The following is a 19,496-nucleotide window of genomic DNA, read 5'->3' as shown; positions in this document are numbered from 1 at the left end:
CTTGAGGGCCTTTAAAATATGTTCTCCCAGACCACCAAGCTACCACTATGCCCCTTCACCTCTTCTCTTTAATTTCTCACCAACTCTAGCTCACCCATTACTTCGGCCGGCTCCAAACTTAAACATTTCTCGTGCCCTCTCCCCTTCTCAGGTATGTTACCATTCCCCATGTCATTCAGGAGATGCTTATCCAGACCAGAGGCTTTTGGTTTTCTTTTGAATCTAGTAAACCGGGGACTGCAAGACCCCAGAATACAACATTAAAAAGGATTAAAAGAGCAGCTCCTGGATAATTTGGGGCTCGGTGACATGATCTATAGTTTCTTCCTCCTTGGGAATTCTTTCATAGTTCCTTCTCTCCCCAATCAAACTATTTTCCCTGGCTCCCCCAATGTTCCCTGTCAGCAGGGTGTAGAGTCAGCTGCAGCACCTACCTACTTCCGTTAGGAATGCTGACACCTTTACGCAATGTAATGAAAGAAATCCACTCGAGATGAGAAAGGCGGGCACCACCTAGTTGTAACAAAGCTTTTTAAAATCACCTTTATTTATAATATTTATAATATAAAACAAGTCATCAGAGCAATAGAGTTTTGACACTATCTCCCTGATGGCTACAAGATCCTCTCCAAGCCCCGAACCAACCGCGCCCAGAGGTGGAGTAGGTCTGATCTTTCCGGAGTGGGTCCCTGCTTCTGTCATTCCTACGCAGGCTTACTCCTCCTTCAAATGCTTGGTCTGTAGGCTCTCTATCTCTCCTGGCCTCTCTCTGACTGTGGCCACCATCTACAGGTCTTCTGGCCAGTTTGCCCTCTTCCTCTCAGAGTTGCCTGACCTCTCCTACTCTCTCCTTGCCTCTACCTCTCAACTTCTCCTCGCAGACCTCAATATCCACCTGGATGCTCCTCTGGGTTCTTCCGTAACCTCTGCGACACACTTTCTCTTTCCATTCTACCCTCTGGTCTGACACGCTCAGCCAGACACACCTTGGGGGCCTCATTACGACTTTGGAGGCAGCCATGCCCATAAAGGCATGGCTGTCTCCAAAATCGTGTCCGGATCCGGGTTCCCTGAATAGGGAAATAGCGGGGCATTCTGAGTATGGAGGGCCTGGTATTTCCTCCTTCATGGAACCCGGACCCGATCCTTCCCCATTCCCATTCGAGCCCTCACAGGGCTCAATGGGAATGGGGAGGGAGCTAACAACGGGCCCATTACAAGAGGGCCCGTTGTTAGCTCCCTGGTCCCCTCGCGGGACCCGCTATGGACGTCTGGAAAAACCAGACGTCCAGAGCGGGTCCCGCGAGGGGACCTCGTAATAGTGCGGAGTGGGTTTAACGCGCCGGCACCATTACCGGCGCAGTTAAACCCATTCCGCAATAGTTGTAATGAGGCCTAGGATGTTCTCATCTCCTCAGACATCCCCCTCTCTAACCCTCTCACTACTCCTCTCTCTCGGACTGACCACTTTCTGCTCTCCTCTCACCTGAAACTCTCTGTCTGACCCTCAGGCAAATCCCACCCCAGCACTGCCACCTACCTTCTCGGTCATTTGGCCCATGAAGTGTGTGTCAGTCGATGCCTTTGCCTCTGCTTTCTCTGCTCCTCCTACTCCTGCGGCTGACTCACACTCTGACACAGCCCTTTCTAACCTGCATCTTTCTGTCTCCAAAGCTATGGACATCCTTGACCCTGTCATGAGAATCAGCCTACCTCCAAGTGCAACTCTTGGTATTACTCGGACCTCGCCGCCCTGAAACGCAAGTGCAGGGTGGCTGAGAGGAAGTGGAGGGTTTCGGGTGCATCTTCTGAACTGGCCTGCCGCCTGCTCCAAAGACAATACAGACTCTCTGTATTGACCAAGAAGAGAGTCCACATCAAAGCATGCATCTATGTGGCCTCTAACAACACAATCGAGCTCTTTAAAATCTGCAAGGATTTGGCCAATCCTTCTGCAGTCTCTACCTCTCCTGTTCCCTCCCATGCCTCTGTATGGCTCAGGCTTCTCACTGCAGCACTAAAACCCAAGACATCCTGTCTGCGCTCTCCTCTTCCTCTGCCGCTACCTCTCTTGGCCTCCCTCTGGCTGCTTCTCCCTCTGCTCCTCCTCCTTTTTCCTCTTTCTTTCTGACAACACCTGACGATTTTTCTAGACAAGTCCGATCTGTGAAAGTGTCGTCCAAACAGGTGCTCCCCTGCTCCTCTATAACCATCAAGGACCATATTGACATCCTCTCTCCAGCCTTGGCTGATTTCTGCAATCACTCTTTTGCCACTGGTTCCTTCTCCTCTCTCCTCAAGCACTCCCCTTGCAACCCCTCCTTAAACAGCCTTCTGTCGATCTGACCTGTCTGGAAAACTATCGCCCAATCTCTGCCCAGGAAAGGGGTGATAAACTCCTGGAAAAGCTGGCCATTTCCGCACTGAATCTGTTGGTTTTCTCCAAGACCATCAGTCTGGCTTCACAGCAGCCAGAGGCACGGAAACTGCTCTCCTGAACACCCGTGAAGATCTGCTCTCTAATCTTGACCCTAGCCTTCCTTCTGTCCTCCTCCTCCTTGACCTTTCCTCTGCTTTTTACACAGTCAATCACACCATCCTGATCAATCGACTCCGTGAGAGCCTGGGCATCACGGACCAGGCCCTGGAGTGGTTGACCTCCTTCTTCTTAGACCAGAGGTCTTCAAACTGTGGGGCGCGCCCCCCATAAGGGGGCGCAGCCGCATCCCAGGGGGGGCGCCAGAGCCCAGCATGAAATGTAAAAAAAAAAGATTATTATTATTATTTTTTTTTTAATTGGAGGAAATGGGAAGGGGCAGCTCACATGGTCAGACTGGACCATAAAATGGTCTTAGGCACCAATGAAAAAATGGCCAGCAGTTGCAAATGGAGATTCAGTCCTTTAGTCACAGACTGAATAGTACCCAAGGGGTTGCTTTTTGTTCAAATGTAAACACATTGTGATATTTAAAGAATATTTATTCAGCAACAATGGTCAAAACTACTAGCTGCATAGTGAAGTAACTCCTCAAACTGGCCCACATTAGCCAAAAAAGTGGCCCATTTTGACTGACCTACACTAGCATTTTGCATTTTTGTTAGTCATCGCCCTATTGCCCTGTAGGCCAGTCCAAGCCTGCCGGCTCATCCTTAATGGGGGAGGGTGTGTCCACCCACTGGCCACCTCAACCATTATGGAGGAGCCGAGGAGCCAGCCCAGTGAAACACTGAGCACTCCCTCAGCTGCTTTTTCCAGCTGAGGGAATGCTCCTGGGCTGGCTGAACTGTCAAAGGGAAACAGGGTTTGCCTTTGACAGTTCATTTCCCCAGCCACACATGATCACTGAGCCATGCAACGCTGGGGGTGTTTTGCTTCGCCAGCCTTGTATAGCTCATTGGAAATGCTGGCTGGGGCACTGCATGTATGTATGTGCGAGAGGGTGCTCCTGTGCCTCCTCGCACATACGGGCAGAGCAACCTGGAGCAGGGCATTTTAGCAACCACGCGCTGGCCCCTGCAGAAGGCACGTTTATGGCAATTTATTTTTTATTTAAATGTTTATGGATATGTGTATGCTTGTGTTATGGGACTGTGGTGGGAGCAGAATGGGCAAGAGCACTGGGATAGTGGTGGGAGCAGGGTGGGGAGAGCCCAGGGGTTGTACTGGGAGTAGGGTGCGGTGACGGCATGCATAAGTTCATAGCGATTTCTACATATTGTCCTTCTGGCATTTTTGGGGGGGCCCGGCCTGCCCAACCTTTGCTCAGGGGGGAGCCCAGGCCAAAAAAGTTTGAAGACCACTGTTTTAGACTGACCCTCACAGGTCCAACTTGGGTCCTTTCTCTACACCACCTCTCTCTCCACATGTGGTGTTCCCCAGGGCTCTATTCTCTCATCCTGGCTCTTCAATGTCTACCTGACCCCTTTGGCCCACCTGATCTCTACCTTCAGTCTGTCCACCCTCATTGGGCCCTCTTCCTTCGCATTCCTACGATGAAAAAAACCTTGATGTCATCTTCAATTCCACTCTCTCCTTCTCTCCTCACATCACAGACCTTGCCAAGAAGGCCCACTACTGTTGTGGCCCAGTCTGACCCATACAATCATGAATCACACAGAGCCGTGGTGGGTTTAACCTTCCTTTATTCACGCTCCACACGAAACTGAAACTGCTTCCCTCGTCCCTCTCCTTGCTCCCTGCTCCTGCGCCCTCCTGTGGTCATGTGAACTGCCCTTGGGATTTAACTGTTTCTTGCCCTGCAATGCCTCCCCCTTGCTTATCATAAGAGTTGTCAGCTCATATTTGTTAGATCAGCTGTGATGGTCTGTTCACCAGTTGGTGTGGACTTCCCAGTTATTTGCAGGTCTCACCTAGCCTTTCCTCTGCTTCCCGTCGGTCTCCATCCGGTTGGCCCTACTTGTATTTCTGTTCCCCTTCTCCTTGTGTCGGTTCAGGGGTTTCCAGCTCAGGTGGGTGGATCCAGAGGAAAAATGATGGATTCCACGTTATTTCGAATCCGTCTCCTGTCGCAGTGACCATTGACCCTTTGACTTCGGTCGCAAAGAATGATTGTCAAATGTCGATTAAGAACTAGATTGGTGTGTCATTGACGTGCATCACTAGGGTGGGGCTGTGTTCTTTGGCTCCTGCATTTCCCAATGCCCAAACTTATCCCTTTTTCCTCTGATCATCTGTGGAGATCGACAAAGTACTTCCAGACTGAGACCGGGCTTCCATGTATCGTACACATCTTCGTGTCTGATGGGTGTCTTCCCTTTCAGGTGAGCGATGTTCCCTTCTGGACCTATAGTTGTGACCTTCACCACCTGCCTGTCTGTCGTTCTTGTGGTCTCGGCTAGGTTTATATTTACTCGTTCTATAACGCGTGGTCCGCCGTCCACTTTGTGGAGAGATGTTCGGGGGTCTATCATTGGTGCATTCCTTAACATTGCACAAAAATGGTCTTCGTCCCCACATGCTGCACACTTCTGACCTATTGCTGGGTATTTCACGCCATGCAGGAATTCTTATCTGCATTTAAAACATGTCTTGTCTGTTCGTCTATTGCTGCCACCTTGTGTAGGTGTCAGTTTGTGAATGGTGTCATGTTCTGTTAGCAGAGTCTGCAATTTTCTTTGTTCATATTTACAGTCTGTTGTTCTATGGCTGAGTCTGTGCGTGCCATTGCCCAGATTTCTTCCAGAGACCTTTGAATCTGAAGTCATTTATTTCTGAACTCTGAGGATTTACAACCCGCTATTACTTGAGACCTTAATGCATCTTGATTGGAATGCCTGTGAGATTCACAGTGCTTCATACGTATGCAGAGTCTCCTCATGAAGCTATCCAAGTATTCCCCTTTCTGTTGTGTAGTGGTACGAAATATGTGCCTTTCATCGTCCACGTTAGTGTGGGCCGCCAAAAAAAAATTCCTCTCCCAGCTCTCGGAAAGTCATCTTTTTAACATCCACTATCGCGTATGCAGTGGCGGCTGGTGACATTGAAAAGGGGTGGGGCGAATTTGGAAGTGAGCGAGTCCAACCCACATAAATTGGGCGCATGGGGGTTCCACCTAACCCTCCCCCCCATGGAAACATTTGGAAAAATGGCTTCCAAAATGTGCAATTTACTGTCCAAACCCATAAAGAAATTCATTATATATCCAGTAATGATGGAAAATATCATTTTGTCATGCTGTTACTGGCATTGAAATCCGGCTCCTTATCCAATTGTGCTTAGTGACAGTGATCACTGGCAGAAGAAATCAAAACACAATTGATAAACAATGCCACAAGTCATATCTTCACCCCCCAAAACACCTAGACATTTCATTATTATCCAAACAGAACTGAACGTAAATGCAGTGGGATTGGCATTGTGTTTAATATGAGCAGAAAGAATGAGGATTTATGCTCCCTTTTCGTCAGAGCTGTATGGAACCTACTGCTACTAATACCCCAGGCACTCGTGCAGAATTCAATGGTTCGGCCCACAGGTTGTACACACAACTCTTCAGTGCCTGGAGGTCGTACATAGGCACCAACTGCTGATGGCAACTTGCATGCACTGTGTTCCCACTAAGGCCTTGGCGGGAACTTGCATCAAACGTGGAAACATTCACAGAGAACACTGACACTCTCACCACATTGCCACTAAATAGGTCCTCCACCATGCCAGACAGACACAAGGCATAACATAAACAGTGTTGCATAGCAATTTGCTATGCAATTCTGTAGGTTTGCTAATTAAATGTACACTTATGTAGCAAAGCTAGCTATTAAAGTTACCATGTTCAATGAAAGCACAACAGTAACCATCTCCTCCACACTTAAGTGCCAACGGCCTGTGTGGCGTTGCTAGACAAGAATGAATGTTTTCTTTTAAAAATAATTGCAAACTAGAAGTAATCCGGATGATACTTTTATAAAGTTAACTATATGCAGTCCGGCAAAGACCAATATGTGTAAATTAATTTTTTTTAAAAGGCAGTTATACGATTCCATTCCTAAAAACATAAGTTGTTGGATAACGCATAATTGCAGTATTGCTATTGTAAAACACTGCATTGTGTCCATGCTTTACAGTCAAGTTTAGGTTAGTGTATCTAAATCTCATAGTGTCAGCTATATTTCATTATGTAGAGTAAGGTGCATCATATTGACGAGTGAACAAGTTGTAAATGTACATGATCACACGGCCAAATGCTTTTGATGGCAAACCTAGCTATGTGCCCTGATGGTTGCATTCTTTTGTGCAACTGGTGCTCGACCCATGCGCTGATCCCGTACTCTTGACATTCTATTTTATCATCCTGTTGCTGTATAGCAGATAACCTGAAAGTGAAATGGCCGCAAACTACACTATTCCATGTAGTTTGCCCAGTTCTCTGCCTGCTACACAATCCAATCTGCCCACTCTTACTTTCTTGCCACTCTGCTCACTCTTACTTTCTTGCCTTTTACATAATGAATAAACAAAGTCAACTAGATGTTTCTTCAAAGTAATGTTCAATAGTTTCATTCAGTCTATACATTTACAGGTCCTACTACAATACCATGCACTGTAGGTAGCTTCCAGAGCTCACTTTGCTCTATGATTATGATTGCATTATATATTTACTCCCCTTTTATATTTTACATACACTCTTCGTGGGCTGGCAAAGTCTTTTCGCCCGCTTGCATAGTCGAGTAGATTTTATGCAGGGCGGTTCCCATTTGCAGGGGAAGTTTGAAGCTTTTTTGTAAACATTTGCTTTGTTTGCAGTAAATGTCAAATACGTTTCGCTGTGCATGTCTGGCCTCTGGGTGGCAGCAGTGCGCCAAACATAGTAGGTTTGTGAAGATATGCACGATTTTACAGAAAGCACATTTACATTTTTTGTCCTCCATTGCCATGGGCTGAGTGCATGTGTCTTAGATCCAGTAGGCAAAGAGAGTTACTCTATTGCAGGTCAAGCAGAATTTTAAAGAATTTGCAAGGCCTGACTCATATCACTAATATCTTACTCCAGGAGTTAACAAAACTGTTGTATTGTTGCTCATTTTAAGTCTTGGGTACAAATACCTTTTGGTGACATTAAACACATTAGTACAACACTGCTAATCAAATGGGGTTGTTTGCAAATCTAGAAAATGTTAATTAGCCCCCTCTGCTAAGCCATTTTGAAAAACGAATTTTTGACTTGCACAGATACATCAGGGGCATGCATGACAGGCAGGGTAGAACAGGCGCTAGGCTTCTCTGAGCTGCCAGGCTGCAGAAGCCTCACCATCTGGAAAGCCAAACCAGCATGCATTCTCAAATTAAAGGAGGGGTCCACTTGTGTTTTTACTTTTGTCTACATCATACATTCCTTAGGCCTGCTCTGTTCCTGGTTGTTATTGGCAAAGCTGGAAATTGGTGACCACCCAACCCACGCCTGACTCGGGATACCATGGTCCTTATTCATTGGTGAGGGCCTTTCAAGCATCAAGTACTTGACAGAGATGATCCTGTAGGCTGGCAATCTTTGTGTGGGTTCATTCTGCTGCTGCCAAAATGACCAAACATAAATAGCTCCCTGCCTACTGGAGCATGCCCTGGCCCTAGACAAGCGCAAAACAAGAACATTACGCTGCTTAGGTCAACTCGTCATAACAGATTGCCACATTCATGCTCCAAGGTGCCTCAACTATGACATATTAACATAACGCGTGAGGACGCACCTATGTTATTGGCTTTGGCTGTTATAGTTATTAGTCTGTTTTGTACAATGCCAGTAAGTCATCGATTTTCCTATGTCCCGTGGTGGACTGGGAACCAAAAGATGCCCTGGAATTTTTTTTCAAAGTGCCCACATTTACACCCCTTAGCCATAAAACAATTTGTGAATAAAATAGGGAACCGCACAAAAGAGGCCCATGATGAAGAGGCCACTGGGAAATCTCTAAAATTCCCTATAGGCCGGTCCACACCTGCCTATGTCACAGTGTGGCAACAGCAGATTATACCTTGCTCTTGTCCACTAGACATAAAATATCCAAAGTCCATAAACCCGCCGCCCACAATTGGATGCAGGGGAATTCATTTGTATCACAGTGGCAACATTTCAACCTGCGATACTATACTACTGAAAACATTAGCTCCGGGAGGATAGCTCAGGGGCAACGTGCTCGCCTTGGAAACAAGACGACACAGAACAACACAGGTTTGATCCTCGGGTCCGCGCTTAGAAACCTCTGGGTATTAAGCGTGTTATAAATAACCTATCATATCCACACTATCACAACTTTTACTTATAAACCACTATTCTTTACTTTATTGCTCCCGCAAGCCGAATATCCAAGTTGGCAAGCAACCACTGTGATAAAAACTGTCTGTGAATAGGCAGATATGAACATCAAGACGGCCACCTGTTTGAAACCTTTGTGAGCAGCAATCAGCCGGCCAGTGACAGGCTACTCCAACTACATTTTGTCCAACCATTGAACCGGTAGGCGTAAGCCGGCCCCTTTGCTGCAAGCCCCTGTGTGTAAGGCTCATGTCCAGAGCATGTCAGAGCTTGGCGGAACGAGCGAACGTCCCTCCGCTGCACACTTTGTCAACCTACTCCCCCCTACTCAGGAGAACACTACCTAAGCATGGGTAAGCTTCTGCCCTGAGTAACACTACGCTGCTTAGTTTCCAAAATTAACTTTGTTGTGCTCACGTGATACATGGCAAGTACTCTACCTGACACACTTTGATTGTTGTGCTCCTGTATATTGCCCGCCTCACCTATCACGATGAGCCACGGCGCCTTTGGCCCAGCACCTATATCCTACAACCACCCTCCAGACTATGTGAACTATCAACCACAACGACAAAATCAACTAGCGCTTCCCAACTAGTAATTTCTACTGGCCTAAGCCTTATTGATGCGCCGTATGCCGTAAACCCAACCCTGATGGACCGTTATTTACCCTTTCTGACCCAATTGTTGTTGTAACGTCCTCTAGAGGTTTGTTGCACCTGACCTCTGCTGTGCGCCGCATCTGCACGCCGCTTCACTCAAAGTTGCCTAATTTGCTGATCTAAGGGCTTAACTATGCACCCTGACATTTTACGATACCTGCATATTCCTAATTTTGCCACCACTCTACACTTAGGGACCCCTACGCGATACGCCTCCATCACCAGTTTAGACCACGGCCACCGTCTTCCACTGTGCTGGAGTATTCAGCTGCCGCGACGGAACTGCGGTTTACTATCGTTTCACCCTCCACCGAACCCCGCCATTTGTACTCGAGCCATGCTCAGGCTTCTTACAGCCTAAATTTCTATGTACTACTATGCCACTGTGATTACTATGCGTGACAACTGATTGTGCACTGCTGGGGGTCTAATACCTGACTTATAAGTGCTAGTATACTTAACAAATGACTCTGCATTATTAGGGTTTTTACTACCTGATGTGCATGTACCACTATGCATAACAAATGACTCTGCATTATTAAGGTTCCACTACCCAATTTTCATGTGATACTATCCGTAACAACTGATTCCGTATTATTCGAGTCCTAATAGGACTTATATGTGGTAGTATGTGTAATAAATGATTCAACATTATTAGGGTCTTTTTACTACCTGAGGTGTACCTGCCACTATGCGTAACAAATGATTCTGCAATATTAGGGATTATGCCAACATAACTCCTTGTGTCATTACATGCCACATTTGCACATGCCCCTGTCTCACTACTTGACCCCTCCTGCCCTATCTCACCAGACTACACTACTTAACCTTCAAACTAGGAGTGCCTGCCACTGACACACTACCACGTCTAGTCAAAGTCACGTCACCCTTCCCACTATTAGTGACCGCTCCCTCCTAGACAGGACACTCCACTAAACAGACTGCCACAGCCACACGTTTGCGGCCCATTCGCTACAAGCCCCTCACATGTTATGTTATTTGGCATTTATATAGCGCTCTATATATCATTGGTATGACCTCAAAGCGCTGGGAGGTTGAACACCCTCGGGGACCACAGTCCAGGTCAGTTGAGGGAATGCAGTAGGGTGCAAGGGTGCACCAGTTATGTGTGCAGCTGATGTAATTGTCTGATGGTAGCTGTATCCTAGCATTAGGTGTGGTGGTGATGATATCAGTTGAATGTGTGCAGTCTGGTGGGTGGACACCCACACTAGTTTCTGGCTGCGTTAAGCCTGATGGACGCTTATGTGTGCAGCTAGGCCGGTTTGTCATGGGATACAGCTGTGTTTTATTAGCGTGATGAGGTGTTCATGCGGTAGTGTTCGTATGTGAGCAGTTAGGCCGAATTGATCGAGGGGTATAGTTGCACTCTAATTGTGTGATGGAGTAGAGTAGAGAGTAAGCATAGTGATATGATATGATGGTTATGACGCCCAAGTATAATGCGCTTCGAAAGCGCTCGATGACAAGGGAGGGAACAAGGGAGAGCGCAAATACACTCCGACAGGCCATGAACTGCACAAATGTGAAGACTAGCTACTGCACTCGTTCTAGAGACATCCAGACAGTGTAAGTGCTAAGGCACAGACAGGTGGTCATGCTTTGGAACGGAACACGAGGACAGGAGGGTCTGGTGTACACAGTGACATTGCAGGGGACCGGGTAGGGCCAAACAGCAACCGGGGGTGTGGGCACACAGTGAGACGTGGGGACCAAGGGGTTGTGGATACACAGTGACATTGAGGGGCTGGGGCAAACAGCAACATCACAGGGGACAGGAGGGGCGGGGTACGCAGTGAAAACACGGGGGACTGGAGGGGTAGGGGCATACAGGGACATCACAGGGACCAGAGGGTCTGGGCATACAGCAACAAGGGCCAGAGGGTACGCAGAGTTGGACGAGAGGGGCTGGGGTACGCAACGGTAACACAGGAACTGGAGGGGTAGGGGCACACAGGGACATCACAGGGACTACAGGGGGCGGGGCTTACAGCAACAGGACGGGGGCCAGAGGGGTACACAGCAACATCACGGGTAACAAGAGGGCAGGGGCTACACAGCGATACATGGGGTACACAGGGATATGACGGGGACTAGAGGGTGGGTATACACCGACAGCGCGGGGGACCAGAGGTACACAATGACAACACAGGGAGCCAGAGGTTCGGGGTACACAGCAACAGCACAGGGGACCAGAGGGGCACATAGCACCATCACAGGGACTTGAGGGGGCTGGGCATAGGCGACAGCAAGGGGGACCAGAAGGTAAACAATGATAACACGGGGGCCAGAGGGTACGGGGTACACAGTGACAACACAGGGGACAAAAGGGGCTGTGGGGGCACACAGGGCACACAGAGACATCACAGGGACTAGAGGGGGTTTGGGCATATAGCGATAACACGGGGGACCAGAGGGGTACACAGCAACATCATCGGAAAAAGTGGGCAGGGTGTACATAGCAACAACACAGGGAACTAAAAGGGGCTGGGGGGCGCACAGCGTTACACAGTGGATCGGAAGGGATCGCTCAGCACGCATAGTTCAACACTAACTATGTCCCCCCTACTACCATAAACTCATGACATACCACCCACATGCTTCCTACCTACACTACAACTCTTTAATCCCATTTCAAAACTTGAGAAAGGGACTATATCTGAAATTGATTGTCCACTCACTCCTACTCAATGGATTAAGTTATACACCAGCCGACCCACACTTAACCAACCTTCCCCGGTGTACATCAGAAATACCAGACTTAGTTATCGACTACCAAGACCTAAGCCCAGGCTCTTAAAAAGACCCAAGGAACTAACTAAGCATAAACCTTCCTATACAAACAGGCTTAGCCTCACGACTCTGCCCAATTTAACTAATTCGGACTATCACAACAATCCTAAATCAAGTAGCAAAACTGCACTGAATATTAATGAGAATGACACACAATCTGATCTAAAAGATCATGGTACTCCAATGGCCACTGGGGACAGCTCACCCACTAACTCACCCTCGGCCACTAAGACATCCATAACCTTATCAAAAATTCATTCAAACATACCATCTATCAACGACACCCTTATCAACGCTAGATCGCTCGTAGCCCATGCCTTAGATGTTGCCGACCTTATCCTCACTAACAATTTGGACTACTTGACAATCACAGATACATGGCTTCACGTCGTGGCAGGACTTGCCCTTTCACTGGCCATTCCTGACAATTACACCATCCTTAGAACTGACAGAGAAAATGCAAGGGGTGGAGGATTAACCATCATTGCAAAATAAACTACTTGGTCTGAGAGAGCTCCCCAAACAATTGCTTCCATCAGGTGAACTTCTGTCTATCAAACTTCCTCTTACTGCTTCTTGCACTTTAATAATCCACCTAATTTATAGACCTCCGGGTACCACAACTTCCTTCAAGGATGACGTCACACACCTACTGACTCAGAACACTAAACCAGGTTCCCAAATTATGTTGCTAGGCGACTTAAACTTAGGTTTCAATTACAACAACCACGACAATGCCTCATCCTTGGCCAACACATTATCTGAACTCGGCTTCTCTCATAGGATTATTAATCCCACCCACTGCAAAGGTAGAACCTTAGACTGGCTAGCAGATCTTAACTATAACACTAAGATCCTCTCCAACACGCCTTGTGCTTGGTCGGACCATCATGTCATCCACTTCTCCATCCAGGACAAACCCCGCCCAGACACTGGCTTGAGTCAAGCACCGTCAGCAGCTACCAGGAGCAAACGCAACATCACCGCTGAGAGGCTATTGCCACTTTTGCTCCCGATTTCCAGTAATACTAACTCGAACAGGCCAGACCCATCTGCCTTGGTCGAGCTTTATAATCACACCTTTCTACAAGCTGTAGACAAAGTAGCCCCACTTAAAGTGCACAAAGTCAAACCTCTTGCACGACTAAATACGGGGTACACTCCAAGTCTCAAAACCCTGCGTAGGAAAAAGAGAGCAGCAGAGATGCATTGGAAAAGAAACCCTATGAACAAACAATGAAAAATTCTCCACTGGCTCCAATAATTACAAAACAGCCATCCTACAGACTAAAAGTTCCACTTATAATGAAAGAATTCAGAATGCCAACTCTGGCACTAAAGAACTGTTTGCCATCCTCCGCGAATTAGAATCGGCTGTGACACTTCAAGAATCTTGTACCAAAGATGCAACTTGGTGCACAAACATTCAGAACGCCTTGCTGGACAAAATTAAACTTCTTCAATCAAAAATTGAAGCCAAAAAACTGAGCCTACCACCCAACATTCAATTCGCCAAACTAGTTGAAGTCCCCCAGAAACAGCTCAACTCATTTCAATTCACTTCGGTATCTGTAACAGACGTAAAGAAAATCATCTATGGCCTCAAACCATTCAGATGTCAAGGCGACATCTGCCCAGCCACAGCTATCAAATACGCAGTGGAAGAACTCGCTCCTTTCACCACGTCATTAATACATGCCTCTTTCCAACCAAGTACTGTCCAGACCAACCTTAAAGATGCCTGGGTCCTCCCCGTACTAAAAAAACTAACACTGGACCCAAATATTCCCACAAGCTATCGGCCCATCACGACCGTTCCATTCTTACTTAAAATACTCTACAAGGCAGCTTACCTGCAAATACAAAATTATCTAGAGTCAAACAATCTTCTAGGTCTTCGTCAGTCAGGCTTCAGACCAGGACACAGGACTGATTCAGCCCTGATAGACCAAAAAATTAAAATGGACGAAATTATAGATAATGGCAACTTGGCTCTCCTACTCTTGCTAGACTTATCCGCGGCCTTTGACTTGGTCGACCATAAAGTACTGTGTAATCATCTCACCCTGGCGTCCCACTTCTCCAACATAGCTTCTGAATGGATTCAATCCTTCCTCTCCAACAGGACTATGAGGGCCTTCGCACCATCAGTTTTGAAAGATTGCAAGTTAAGTAAAGGCTTATAAGTAAAATGATGCACTCAGAGGACTCTGCTGCTCTTAGAGCGCTCTGCCAACAATACAGAAACAACATATCTTTATACACACATTTGGTCATTAGTGCGAATAATATAAATATAATATCAGGAAGAATTAGTATGAGCCCATTGGTACATTGTGACAATCCTGTATCGTCCGTAGGTTCGGCTGGGCTCATCTGGGTGGGGTGGAGGTCAGGCTGAGTCCGCATTGTGTGATGATTCTAATTAATCTAACCTACACAGTAATCTTTGACATGCTATGAATAAGTAACACATAAAACTTATACCAGGATGCAGGGTCCTCTATAAATTGTAAGGAAACACAAACACATTCTTAACCTAGGCCTTTGTGGGGCAGGGGCGCTGTGGTGCTTTTTGCCAGGTGGCTTTTCTGAGGGTTTCGATCAGAGATTTATTCACCCTGGTGCCTCATGGTTCAAACGAATGAATTGATACGTGGTAACTCATGGGGAATATATAATCACACACGATTAGTTAAATGGGGGCAATCCAGGGTGGTCAGTGGGGGAGGGTCTCACCAACTACTACATGAAAGAAGAGTAGAGGGGCAAAAGGTTGCACAGGCAATCATTTGTAAAGGTGGAGGTTGGAGGGGCAGGAGCAGGTTTGTGGAGACGAATGAATACACAAGTCAAGATTCGCCCCAGTCACACACAGGGCAGTGAGCTCAGAGGAAGAGAAAGAATACAGTTATTAACTTGCAACAATTTGGGCTTCCATGAGAACAGAACTGGCGCTCTGCAGACAGGGGAGAAGGTGGTGGGGGTTGTCGGGGCTGACCATGCGCATCGCTGGGTGAAGAGAGAGAGAGAGCCTTTTAGAGATAATTTTGCGGCCTAGTACAAAAATGGAGTCTAAGTGTGTCATCCAATGGCTTCCTTCTACTGTCGTCAGCGAAAGGCAAGGGGACATCTCCCCGCGATGGGATGAGTAAATAGACTTATTCAGTGTGATATGTACAGGGGGTGCATACAGACCCTTCCTCCCCTACATACCCCCCTTTCGTTACTCCTAAAGTAATGAATAACCTTGGTTGGTAGTGCGCCTGCGTTCTTCTGGCTCCATTACCGCTTCATCCTAAGCTGGTTTTCCCTTTATTGGCACCCACGCTTTGCACACTGATCTCAGGCTTTCACACCCTCTTGCATATTCATCAGGGGTACAGGTCATGTAAATGCACCCACCCTCTCCAGCTAAATCCACCCACACCTCCTTATACCATTCTTGTTCACTGGGTTCTTTAATGGTTGTGTGCCATAAATTATCCACCATGCCCCCTGTGTTGTACACTGCTGTCATGCAGAACTTGGGCTCCTGGTTGGCCCCCGTTTGCACTTGTACATCTCTTACATCATGGGGCACTTTTGTTGGGCTACCCATTGTCACCATCATCATTGCACTGCTAGGCATTGACTTTGCACAACATCGAACCCCTTCTTGGCACACCCAAAATATCAGTAGCAAAAATTCTATGATGGGCACCAGTAGCTTCATTGCAGTGCCAAACCAGGGTGGTACCCAGTCAAAAACTGTGTCGAACCAATCACTTGGCTGCCCACCACCTTCTTTCTTCATCCTTTCTCCAAGGATGTGTACTGCAGTTATCACTTGTGATAGTGTCCCGTTGTCAGCATCGGCAGAAGGCACAAATGTGCAACATGCGCTCCTGATTTTTCGTCAAACACTGCCTTCCATTGCTGTAAAGAGGTCTAGCACATAACGATTTTGCATGGTCATCAACCGTAAGGCTCTTAGTTCGCCCTTGATGACGTTGAAGCCTTCTTCAGTGTCGTTGGCTAGCTGGAGCAGCTCCCAGCGCACGATTTGCAACCACTTGGCATTTGCTCGTGCCTGGATGCTGGGTATGAGTGATGCAAAAAAAGTCTGTCAAATTGAAGAGTTTAAACTGATCTGGTATCTGTGCCAAAAGTTCAGAAGAGTCTTTAGAGATGTAATTTGATGCCCTTCTTTTGCATGATACTCTGTCTTGCAGCTTTTCCTGCGACAGAACATCATATGTGGGGGTTCTCCGGTTGATGACCGGGGTGCTGGAGACATTCTGGCGGGCACCCTCTCCCCCTGGCTCTCCGGTATTACCATCAGGGCCAAATGCAGCGTGGCTAGGGCCAGGGCTGTCAGAAGATGTGGTGAGGCCCGGGGCAAAACATTTGGTGAGGCCCCCTTACAATTTTTTGCACTCGGCCAGCGGCGGCACATCCGCAAACAGGAAACTCGAGAAATCTACCCTTGAGTTTGTGTGCAGGATCCCAAATATGGTTTATTACTACAACTCCAAATCAACTACAGCAAAGTTAGATTTCTCTACGGAAGAAAGGTTCATGCCAGACTAACTTTTTTATCATATGAATAAATATATATAAGATGGCATGAGCTCTCCAGTGCGCCACCTCCAACTTGCTGAGGGTCAGTCACTTTTCCAAGCAAAGAGTTGAGGGCAGATCTCTTTCTTCGGCTGGGGACTTCCTCTGGAAACAGCCTCCCTGCCTCGCTGAAACTTGAGGAGAACCATCTCCGGTTCCGGAAGCACCTCAAGACCTGTCTCTTTGCTTCTGCCTTCTCTCTTCCTCTCCCTTACTGATCACCTGCCTGATCCATGCACTGGTCACCTGGTCAAGCTCTGAATTCGGGCCCAGGTCCCTGCCTGGCCTGTTGCAATCCTGCACTGCCTCTTGGCTCCCCTGCACTTGTGGTCTGTATCTGTAACCCTAGAGTCCCTGCTCTTGCTCTTATTCTCCACCCGTTGGCTGCACTTATGAGTACCCACACTTGCCACCCCTTGGCTGCACTCTTGTTTCTCCTTTGTTCCTGCACTTCTGCAACCTACCCCACCCTCGGCACTTCTCCCCTCCCCTCTTCCCTGCTCTTGCGCGATCTGAATGACACAAGGCCTAGTAAGATCTGTGTTTTGTCCTACTCTTTTGTTTCTCCCTCCTTGCCTTGTCGCGCCTAGAAACACTTTTGTACAGGCACGTTATAAATGCCATATCATATCATTAAGGAGCACCCTGCCCCTGTGTGCGCTTTAAAACACACATCATACACAGTGACAAATAATGTACAGTGGAGACTGGTACATTTCTGAACTTAAGAGGCTTAAATGTTTGTGCCAATTAGGCAGGATGAACAGAGCACAGTGAGGGAGCTCAAACCAAACAAGGGGTGCTTAAGGGGGGTTCTCACTCCCAAGAAAATGTTTGAAACATTGGGTTAAAAGTATACATTTTACAGCACTTTCTTTGCAAAATTGGATAGGAATCCATACAGTTTGCAATTGGTTTTGTATGGAAGCACATGGAAATTCCCAATAGTTGCAAATCACAAATTGTGCCTAGGAACATTTTCCAATACATTTCATGCCACCTTTCAACGCAATATATGCTAGTATAAAAATATATTCATGCTGGTTGTTCTAATTATGTCCATGCAGGCTGCATCAATATATGCCATCATTACCATGTACGGACACCCAGCCAGTAAAAATGCCATGCCACAGAAAGTATATCCCGGCTGACTGTGTACCATAAGTGTTTTACTGGCTAGATTGGCCTACGTTCAATGTGGGCCAATTTAGCTAAGTAGTATGTCTGCTTTAACCCTGATGCATAGTCCTGTGTATCAAGGCTAAAGCAAAAAGAGCACTGGCAATGCTAACAGTTTGGGCATTCGTGTAGACATGGGAAAGGCACTTCTGTATTGGTATTAGCTGGCCATTAATAGTGCCAGTGCAAAATGGTTTGAGTACCTGAGCAGTTAATAGCAAATGCCTAATACTTATACACAAGCCAAAACTGCTGGCTTTGCCAATGCTTATTTTTAAAAGAACTTCAGCGAAAGACACGCGAGGTGTTTTTAAATTGAGTGGCCAAAAGTAGACATGATTAAGACATTTTTATTACACCAGTTACGTGTTTACAACTCCAATGAAGTCATGAACTTTCAGAAGACTCCTTTGAGGAAACACTTGCAGGCACATTGAGGGCAAAGTTTGATGGCAAGGCATGTTTAAAGCTAGCTCAAAGAGTTCCAGTGAGGGGGTGTTTTGGGTGGGGAGGGCAGGAACTGGGTGAGAATTGCCATAGGGATTAGCATGGTCATGAGAAGTCATTTCACTGTTAGCACCTGCATTCATATCCATACATTTTTAGGTAATTGAAATCGTGATGTGGGGTTAGCACTTGCAAGCTAAGGGAGTGATTAGAAAGGAAGTGGTGACGTGAGACATCTCATTCTCACAGCAGTCCTTAAGTGTGATGTTTCAGAAATGAAGGCAAGAGGCAGCTGCTTTTAACATTGAAGCTTCACCAGAATAGTCTCAATTGAAATGTGGAAAGATGTTAGGTGGCTCCGCAACAAACATGCAAAATCATTGCAGGGCAGAGAGCAGACAGCAAAGTCCCCCGTGTGAATAAAGGACACGGGAGACTGTGCTGCCTTCCACTTAGGAGAGGGGGCCGCGAGGCCCCCCGCAAGTGCGAGCCCGGGGCAGTTTGCCCCCCCTGCACCCCCTCGTGATGGCCCTGGCTAGGGCACAAGTACCTCTCCATGACGGTGGGAGGTGCAAGTACGCCTGTTTGCCACATACCCAGTAATTGTCCATTAAAGCAGCTGTTCCTTTCTTCATGTCGGGGAGGATAAGTGTTTTGTTGCAATGTTTGTTTGTCGCCATGAGCACTTTCCCTTCTCTGTGGAAACAAAGTTCATATTGCACTTTCTTGATCGGCTTTTTAAGTGCTGCTACCCATGTTAGCTTGACAATGTGCTGAGACCAGACCTGAGTGCGTTTTCTTGACCCATTGGAATTTTTCTTCTGACAGTCCCTGCGGTGCTTCTGCTTTACACGTCACCGTTTCTTCTTGCCATTTGTTATTGTAATTCCCTGGGCATTAGTTGCGTGCTTGGGCTATCTGTTGCTGCAGTATTTGTGTTTTAATGCCCCTGCCTACTTCACTTACTGCACTGCCATGTATTTGTATTGTCCGCTTCTCTGTTATTCTTTCTAATGCTTGT

General features: G+C 47.1%; 1 protein-coding gene across 2 annotated transcripts in view; it reads left to right on the top strand.

Moving 5' to 3' along the window:
• LOC138526952 (CD82 antigen-like) overlaps positions 1-19,496 on the top strand; it is a 462,340-nt gene that overhangs the window by 291,549 nt on the left and 151,295 nt on the right. The gene's annotated exons all lie outside the window — the stretch shown is intronic.

Source organism: Ambystoma mexicanum, chromosome 1q (assembly GCF_040938575.1).
Source record: "Ambystoma mexicanum isolate Mex_15411 chromosome 1q, UKY_AmexF1_1, whole genome shotgun sequence".
In the NCBI taxonomy this organism is placed as follows: domain Eukaryota; kingdom Metazoa; phylum Chordata; class Amphibia; order Caudata; family Ambystomatidae; genus Ambystoma; species Ambystoma mexicanum.
Note: the sequence above shows the minus strand (reverse complement) of the source record. Positions and strands in the feature narration are given on the sequence as shown.